Below are 10,469 nucleotides of genomic sequence, written 5' to 3'. Positions count from 1 at the left end.
TAGCTACAAACAATACTTCATTTGATTTTTTACACATAACTTGGCATTCAAATTTTTTGAAAATAACTAAATAACCAAGATCACACAGTTGACTTATGCTCAAAAGATTGTGTTTTAGTCCATCAACTAAGAAAATATTATCAATGAAGGTAGAAAGATTTTTACCCACTTTTTCAATTGCAATTATTTTTCCCTTACCGTCATCCCCAAAGGTCACAAAGCCACCATCATAGTTGTTGAAACTGACAAAGAAGGTAGACTTCCCCGTCATGTGCCTAGAACATCCGTTGTCCAAGTACCATAGATCTTTCTTCCTCTTGGACACTAGGCAAATCTGCAATTATTCTTAAGTAGCCTTAGGTATCCAAACAAATTTGGATCCTTTGAAGTTAATCCATCTTGGTTGTCCAAGTTCATTAAAACCACAAACAACCTTGTATGTTTTATTTTCCACAATTCTTTTGTCATTAAAACATTGACGAGAAGAATGACCATTTTTATTGCAATGAGAACAATAATTTTTTATTGCATGATGCTGAAAGTGATCAATACTATGATGCTGAAATTGATTTAACGTATGGTGCTGAAAGTGATTAAAAGTTTGAAATTTTCTGGTTGTTGAGTAAGGTGCCTTTCTTTATAAAATTGATTTTTAACAACTGCACATGTTCTTACAACATATTCCAAACCAGAATTATTTGAAACAAATTTGGTTCTTGAATATGAGGCACTCTTGTTAAAGTGTGATTTTTCAAAAACAACCTCATTGTTAGTGAAATAACCATAACTAAAATTTTTTGACAATGGTTTGGTTTTTGAAGATGATGTATTTTTATCAAAAAATAATTTTTCAAAACTAGCATCAATTTTAATTGAATAACCCAAACCAGAATGTTCAAATGAGGGTTTTGTCTTTGAGTTTGATGCTTTGGTTTTAGTAAATGATTTTTCAAAAACTGCATCATCCTTTGTCACATAATCCAAACCAGATTTTTCAAATAATGGTATTTAATTAGCAAGTAATTTATCCAAGTTGCTGGAACTGTGTGCAAATTTTGCTAAATCATTATTCAACCCTTTAATTATTTCATTTATTCTTTCATTTTCTGCAATCAATTTTTCTAAAGCGTCAACTGTGTGCTTCCTTTTGAATTTTTCAATTTCAAAATTTAAAAATATATTTTCTTCAACAAAATCAAAAGTACATTCGGTCTCCTTCACTTTTTCTTTTAAAAACTCATTTTCAACTTTCAAAACTTCATTTTCAAATTTGTATTTGTTGTATTTCTTCAACAATTTTTCAGAATGGTGAGTGAGATCATTAACAATAACATGTAATTCTTCAAGAGATAAGTCATAGTAATTTACCTCTTCTAGTTGATCATCACCAGCCATGAACAGACTTGAGCTTCATATTCGGAGTCCTCTTCCTCATCCGAATCATTCTCTAGATCCTTCCAAGATGTCACGAGCACTCTCTTCTTTTCTTTCTTCGCCTTGACCTCTTTCTTGAGTTTTGGATAGTAAACTTGAAGTGTCCTACCTCATTGCAGTGATGGCAAGTGACCTTGCCGAGATTCTTTTTTTGCTCATTTGAACTTGATCTCTTGTATTTGCCTTTGCTCCTCATTAGCCTTCTTAATCTCCTAGCAAAAAAGACAAGTTTATCATCCAAAAAACTATCACTTGAATCACTTTTCCTAGACTCAACTTTTGATCTTAGGACCACTCCTTTTATCTTTGTGTCTTGGCTAGAGTGTGTGGCTTCATATGCTAAGAGTTTCCCTCTCAATTCATCATAAGTTAGTGGACTCAGGTTGTTACTCTCGGTTAGGACAGTGGCTTTTATTTCTCACTCTTTTGTAAGGCTTCTAAGGACTTTTCTCACTAGAGTTTGTTTAGGGTGTGTCAAGCCCATAGCATTAAGGTTGTTGATGATGATTGAAAATCTCTCAAATATCTCATCAATGCTTTCTCTATCTTTCATGGTGAACATCTCATACTCTTTTTGTAGCATACCAATCCTTGTTTTCTTGACTTGTTTGATGCCCTCATGTGTAACTTGGAGTTTCTCCCAAATTTCTTTTGCCGTCTTGCATCTAGACACCTTTCGGTATTCCTCAAAGCTGATAGCACAGTGCAGCAAGTTTATGGCTTTAGCATTCGGCTCCACCTTCTTTTTATCATCATCATTCCATTCGGCTTCCTCCTTTGGAGTCATCACTCCATCAACACTTGTCTTTGTAGGGATTTTAGGACCATTCAACACTATCTTCCATATGTTGTAGTCAATTGATTGAATGAAGATCCGCATCCTTTTTTTCCAGTAGGCATAGTTCTTCCCATTGAAGAAGGGAGGCCTGTTATTTGACTAGCCTTCTGTTAGAGTGTAGGCCACAGTGGTTGCACCCATGTTGTTTGCCATTAGACCTTTCCTCCAAGCTGTGAAACTTAATTCTTAAGACCTAGCTCTTGATACCAATTGAAGGTTCTTGATGGCCTAAAGAAGAGGGGGTTAAATCTATGGCCTTCTTTTAAGTTGATTGATTAACCCTTAAAACCAAGAAATGAAATTTTACTTCCGTTTGTCTGCGTGATAGATTATGCAGGAGACAATTTAGTTTTGTCTCATAAATCGCAGAGAGATAAAATAGTGCAAAAAAGAAGAAGATGACACCAGCATATATCCTGGTTCACTTGCTCTATGCAATGCAACTTACATCCAGTCTCCACCACAACATTGGTAGAATTTTCACTTTACTTTCAACATAACCTTGATTTGGCTAGGCAACATCCTAGACTCTCAATACACTAAGTGCTTACCCAACTTAGCAAGGGATACATCAGATACAAGATGCAAAACACAAATACAAACAAATAGAAATCTGAAATTAACTTTGGCTTTTCTCTCCAAGTTCCTCTATTTGCCTTTTCTCTTTATTTGGCTTTTTTAAATGCCTCGCATTTATGTCCTTTTCCACTCAAGAGAAAACAGAAAAAGATAAACATTGAAACAGAATAATAAAACAATAAACTATGAAGGAGATGATGATTCACAGCCTTGAAGCTATCAGATGAACTAACTTCAGAACTCTCTATGATTGTTCTTCATTTTGGCGGTATGTTTCTTTGATGTAGAAGCACAGTCCAAAGCATTGAATGCTCACAGGGAATGCTCTCAATGCAACTCAGATTCGGGTTCTCTCTCCTTGCCTTCAAACTGAAGTGATTTTTCTATTTGTATGAGCTCTGTCTCAACACATAGGACTTACTTTACAAAGTCAGCTTCTTGTTCTCTCAAAATCAGAGCAGCAGCTACGCAGAAGAGAGATAGGACTGTAGCAGAGATTTTAGATTTCATGCATTCATACCTTTCATCTTCTCTTTCATCATTTTTTCAATATTTTCAAAGATCTGAACCATTTATTCTTGTTTTGGCTCCAAGTTTCTTTCTTGACCGTTGATCCACAGTAAAATTTCATAACCTCTATTTTCTTTATTTTTCCAGAAATGGGTATGAGGGAGAAGGAAGCTTCAGCAAGCTACTTTGGGGTACCACAAATGAAAAGATTTTCTGATAATGCCTTGGATCTTATTTGTACTTTTGTGCTCTAGCTTTTGATTTCTTCTTCTTTCTTTTTTGTTTCAAAGTGATGTGACATAAAGATAAATGGAAAAGAGAGAAAAGAGAAAAGATAAGGTTTTTTGGTTCGGTGGTGGTGGAAGGATTACGAAGCAATTGAAATTTTAAATTTCTTCAATTGGCATCTAGTTGGGCCTTGTGCTTATGGTTGGTCCAATTTCTTTCTTCACACTAATATTTCAAATTTCTTTTTTCTTTGGGCCAATTACTTTTTTTGATCCCTTAAGCATCCTTTTTATCTTTAATGAAAATTTAGTGATGAATAATTATTTTCGTGAACATATGTAAGTGATCCAAATTCAATTTGGACTTATTTTTATTTTTCTTGGACTAATGTGATTTAATTAATTTCTTGCACACTAAACACACTTATTACAATTCACAAATACAATTGAACTTTCAACCCAAACACCAAATATTTATCATCATCAATATTATTAATTTTCCAAACTCAACAGAACATACCACTTAAATTCAAATTTGCATCCATTTAAATTCACTACAACTTTTCAAGAGCATACCCGATTTTTGTAGTTTTGTCTAACCGAACCAGTTTTTTAACAAATGTTTGGTTTTTTTATTTTTTATTTCTTTTTTGTTTTAAAGAAAGCTGCACTATCTATGGATGGTTTGTTGCCCAGGTTGGGATATCTTTTGTTTTGCAGTCGAACTCACATGGTTCATCATTCTGTAAAATGGTGCATTAGTGTTGACAGTCTTCTTTGCTTGGTGGTTCTTTTTCACATTTCCTTCTGAAATCATTTATGATAATGGACCCTAACTGTAATTGATGAGTGGGTCAGTGCATCTCTCATGGACATCGAGGATTGCGGAATGCAAAACACATTTAGACCAGTAGTACCTCTTCTTTTTGTGAATCATCGATATAGAACGAGTTTGTTCGCCTACCTATTATAGTCATTGTTTCAAGACACAAAAGACGTGTTTATCTCGCTTCTTTTTGTTAATGACTTTAATTGTTAATTGTTTTTTTTATTTTTATATCTCTTTTTTGTTCCATGTAGGATCCAAAAGAGGGACACTGGTGGATGCAATTTGGGAATGGACTATATATGTAGGGGAAATTGGCCTTTATTCTTGTAGTATGAAAACCTAAATATAATAACTTATGGACACAGATTCGAAATCTGTTTCTTTAATCGTATTGGAATCGAGTAAGTCTTAAAACTACTTTTATCCCCTATGTTATAAATAACTTAAAATTATATTTATTATGTGCTTGACACATGAAACTTTAAAGCCTCCTTGGTAATATGAAAGAAACAAAATTGGATTGAATGCAGAAAATTCCTTGACATTAAAAGCTTGTGTTTTATGTTGCATTCCTAATTCTCGAGGCACAAGAAGCTTTTATTACCGCTGCTGGAGACACCACAATCTTACAATACGAATATTGTTAATTCTGAGTTTCTGACAATAAATCAAGTATTTGCATTATTTAATTATTTTGGCACAGGCAATTTTTCAATGATATATTAATAATAATAATAATGTTGATGCAACGACTTTATCACTTGTGCGTTGTGCGTTAGATAACGGTGATCACTATTATAATCGTCAATTTTTCATTAAAATCATTATTGCTATGTATATGGCTGCTTACCCATTTCTTCTTTTTATTTATTTATTTATTTTATTGAGACTGCATTTAATTTATTTGTTATAGGATGATCTGTAATTCTTTCATGCTTTTTTTTTTCAGACTAATAATTGCATGATTCGCTCCACTGTACCCTACTTGTAAATAGGGTAACACTACATATACAAATTAAATAAGGAAAAGTATGAGGAGCCAATAGAATATTTATACAATGGGAACAATGGAAGTTTAGAGAGTATTAGAGATATAATCATTAGTGTTACCTTTTTTCATCAGTTGAAGCTTTTGGGATGAGTGGTATCATGCATGGTATTAGAGCGCTAGATCCAAAAGGTCAAGAATTCGAGTCTTGGTGAATCCCAAAATCAGTTTAAGCTTTTGGAAAGATGTTTATTATCGTTAGTACTCGGATGGTTATTATTATTATTATTATTATTATTATTATTATTAGGAAAAATATAAAGTACCAACATATTATCTGTCAATTTATTGTCAATAATAATTAATTATTATATTTTAAACACATATATAAAGAGACACATTTAGAAAATATATCTATAAAGACACTTCTATTAAACACAGTCATAAAAAAAAAAGACATTTTTAAATGCTGTTGGTAACGTAGTGAGATTATTATTATTATTATTATTATTATTATTATTATTATTATTATTATTATTATTATTATTATTATTATTATTATTATTATTATTATTATTATTGCCATATAAATTTTTTGCCAGCCACATGGCTTGAAACTTCGCATTGGTTGCTTAATAAGGCTTCCATTTGTGTCATTTTTGTTTTGGTGAGATTTATGGCTGATTTTTTTAGATATGATTTGGGGGTGTGGGTTATGCTGGAATATGATGATTATAGGTGATTTACACTGTTATGACGGTGTTGCTTTTTTGGAATTTTAGGGGAAGAAATCGGTGCCACCGATTTTAAGAGGGAGGAATCGGTCCCACCGATTTGTGTGAGAGGAGAGGTTCTTGGATAGGAAATCGGTGCCACCGATTTGTGATTGAGACAGGTGACGGGTATGAAATCGGTGTTACCGATTTGTGGGTGCAGGGAGAAGAGTTCAGTAATCGGCCCCACCGATTACTGGAGGCAGAGAATTTTATTTCAATGGGGTGCACCAATCGGACCCACCGATTTGGGTGTGCAGCGGTCGGTCCGTCCGATTTGCCATTAGTCCATACAAAAAGCGGATGGTGGAAGCCCCATTTTTTCTTCGTCAGTCTCAGCTAATGTTCATCTTCTCTTCCTCCTCTCTGTTCTCTTCTCTGAATCTTCTGCTTCATTTTTTTTTTAAAAATTCGTGTGAGGTTGAGAATAGTTAGTGTTATGGATGATAGAGTTGTATTGAAGATTTATTATTACGGGCAGATCTTATTGCAAACATACGAGGGAGTTCAATTTGTGTGTGAAAATCCATTAGATGTTGTTATTCCGTTCATGTTGTCATTTGAGGAATTGAAAGGTGTGATTTGTGAGAAGATAGATTCTCAAAGTTGTAGGAGAGTATCGTGTATTTTGTACAGGTATCCTTTACCTGTGTTTGGTGGGTTTGTTCAATTTCAGACCAAGTATGTGATGGACGAAGCGAGTATGCATGAAATGTTCTCAATGTATATGGAAAATCGCGACCGAATGTCGTGCATCGAGTTATATATTGAGTTTGAGCAATCTGAAGCGGACCGTAACATTGAATTGGAAGATTATAACAGTGAAAGCGAAGATGAATTTGAAAGTAACTATGAGATCGTCGGTCAAGGTGAGGACGAAGAAGAAGCTGGCGGCGCCATGAACGCAGATGTGGCAGAAGTTGCAAACGCACTAGCAAACCCGCATCCGTTTCAGGAGCCTTCTTTCATGCGGTCGTTGGATCTGGAGGCTATGCATGCACCGGAGTTTCCGCAATATATGAATGCAGGTGCGTAAATCTAGGTAGCTATGTGAATCTCTGAATTAGCAGATCGATAAGTCGGATGAGTAATGTATGTGATATGTGACCAGGCATTTGTCACCATAGCGTTTGATTTCTTTATTAATTAATAGTTCTTTGTTGTGAATGATATTTAGTTGTTGTTTACATAGATGGAATAACGAAAAATAAGACTATAACGATCTTACATAGTAAAGTGTGATGGTTAATTGAGTTGTAATGAAAGACTTCTTACTGAGTACATAATGATTTCTTTATTACTTTTGATGTATGCAGCCGCTGTTGTTGTGGCGGATGGTGAGTTCACAGTGGGGATGGAATTCAGTTCAAGGGAGGCAGTAATTAAGGCAATGAAAGATTATACCATCCGGAGAGGTGTGGATTATCGGGTATATGAGTCGGAACCGACGACATTCTATGCCAAATGTACAGAATATGGGAATGGTTGTGACTGGTTGATAAGGGTAACGAAAATGCAGAAGAAGTACTGTTGGGAGATAAGGAGGTACAATGGAAGTCATACTTGTACCAGGTCTACTATTTCTCAAGACCATTCGAAGCTGGATTCTAAGACAGTTGCAGAAGCAATCAAGCCGTTGGTAGAGGTTGACCCGTCTATAAAGGTGAAATCAGTAATTGCTGATATCCAGTCAAAGTTTAACTACACCATCAGTTATCGCAAGGCTTGGTTAGCAAAGCAGCAGGCGGTCGAATCAATTTTCGGAAGTTGGGAGGCATCGTATGAAGCTTTGCCGATATGGTTTGAGGCAATGTGCCACAAAGAGCCATCAGCAGTGGTTCACTTTGAAACAATGCCAGCTTACCAGGGGGATAATTTGGTTCCTGATATACGTGTTCTACATAGAGTCTTCTGGAGTTATTACCCCTGTATAAGGGCCTTCAGACATTGCAAGCCAGTGGTGCAGGTGGACGGGACTCATTTGTATGGAAAATACAAGAGTTGTTTATTAGTTGCAGTCTCACAAGATGGTAATAACAACATCGTGCCTATTGCATTTGCCATAGTGGAGGGAGAGACTTCTGATGCATGGCACTTTTTTCTGAGCAACCTGCGTCAACATGTGGTGAAACGTGATGGTGTCGGACTTATCTCTGATCGACATGATTCGATTAGGTCAGCTATTGAACGAAGTAATGGGGCGTGGTCTCCTCCTAGAGCTTACCATATGTTTTGTATCCGGCATATTGAGTCCAACTTCTTGAGGAAGTTCAAGGCACCGTACCTGCAAAAGCTTATCGTCAACATTGGTAAGGTTGAATAGAATGAACTTTGAATTTATCGTAAGTACGATCAAATAGATTGGTGTTCATAGTTGACTGAATGTTTTTCATAGGATACTCGAGGACGACCACTGAGTACCAGATGCGCTATGAACGATTAAAGGAACAGGGTGAGGCTTACACCAACTGGCTTGATCGGATCCCTCGTGAGCAGTATGCTTTGGCATTTGATGGTGGTTACCGATGGGGTCATATGACCACCAATCTTGTGGAATGTATCAACTCCGTCTTAAAGGGTGCACGCAATCTCCCAGTCACTGCACTTGTTAAGGCTACATTTTACAGATTGAATGAGTTGTTCACTAGGAAAAGAGCCGAGGCTGAAGCCCGAATCAGTGCTGGACTTGTGTTCTCTGAGATGGTGACAACCAAGCTGCATGCAAATCAACGAGCATCAGGTAACATACAGGTTAGCTGTTTTGATAGAGAAAATGAAGTCTTCGAAGTACGCGAGATGCCTAGTGGGGTTGAGTATGCAGTTGACCTATGCCACCATCGGTGTGACTGTGGTGAATTCCAGGTTGACCGAATTCCGTGTCGACACGTGTTTGCATGTTGTTCAAATCAGAGGTTGAATTGGCAAGTGTACATTAATGATGTTTACAAGATGGACCAAGTTCGACGAGTATACAGGGCTAGATTTCGACCACTAGAAAATCCGGCAACGTCCATCTCCTTGCAGTCGACACGAGTTGCCCTACATAATGATCTATACAAGTGTGCCAGGCATGCCGAACCCCAACTAAACTGTACGATCCCACCGAAGTTGCGGAGCAAAGGTAAAAATTTCCAGTGCACCGCTGCACCTGACTTATCTGCAAACAGAACTTTTCCAAATAACAACATTATGTGACACTTTACATACATCTAAATGTGCACATCATCATTCAACACTATGCGATCTCTCACACCCCTAAACCACGTTAATTTTATAAAGCTCCCTCTACAGTCATTTTTGCTCGGTGCAATTCCAAATTGGTGCAAGCACTCGGCTTCCAATGCCTCGAAGCTACTCATGGTCGGACCTGTAACCGGAAGACCATTTGTTGGCAGACCGAGAATTACCGCCACATCCTCCAAGGTCACGGCACACTCACCAACCGGAAAATGAAAAGTATGAGTCTCGGGCCGCCATCTCTCAATCAGAGCATTAATCATTGCTGACTGGCCTTTAATAACTCCAATTTGGGATACATAATAAAATCCAGTCTCGCGTAACTGTGCCTCAACAATTTGGTTATATGGATCCGGCGGGTGTAAATGATCGCACATCAACATCCTTAAAGCCTACAATACCACATTTTACAGTATAAGAACAAGTATAATATAACTATATTATTCAAAAACACAATTATACTTAACATGTCCATTAAAACTAATTCCCAGCATAATCGCAATTCAAACATACACATTAAATCTGTTATACAAAAATTCTTCAATCATATGCATTACCTTATAACAGAAATCAATTAACCTTATACATTATAAATCAGCCTCTATTATTACTATTATTATTATTATTGTTATTATTATTATTATTATTATTATTATTATTATTATTATTATTATTATTCATATAAACAAACAAACAGCATAGTAATCTTTTATTATTATTATTATTATTAATTATTATTATTATTATTATTATTATTGTTATTATTATAATTATTCATATAAACAAACAGCATCATACTAATCTTTTATTATAGAAAAAAGCTACTAATTGATTATTATTATTATTATTATTATTATTATTATTATTATTAATTATTGTTATTATTATTATTGTTATTATTATTATTATTCATATAAAAAACCAGCATACTAATTTTTCATTATTATTATTATTATTATTATTATTATTATTATTCAAATAACTGACTTTTTTGGGTTTATTATTATTATTATTATTATTATTATTATTATTATTATTCAAACAGCATACATAC

The sequence above is a fragment of the Arachis hypogaea genome, chromosome 15, assembly GCF_003086295.3.
Source record: "Arachis hypogaea cultivar Tifrunner chromosome 15, arahy.Tifrunner.gnm2.J5K5, whole genome shotgun sequence".
Classification (NCBI taxonomy): Eukaryota; Viridiplantae; Streptophyta; class Magnoliopsida; order Fabales; family Fabaceae; genus Arachis; species Arachis hypogaea.
The sequence above is the reverse complement of the archived record's forward strand: the minus strand, read 5'-3'. Positions refer to the sequence as shown.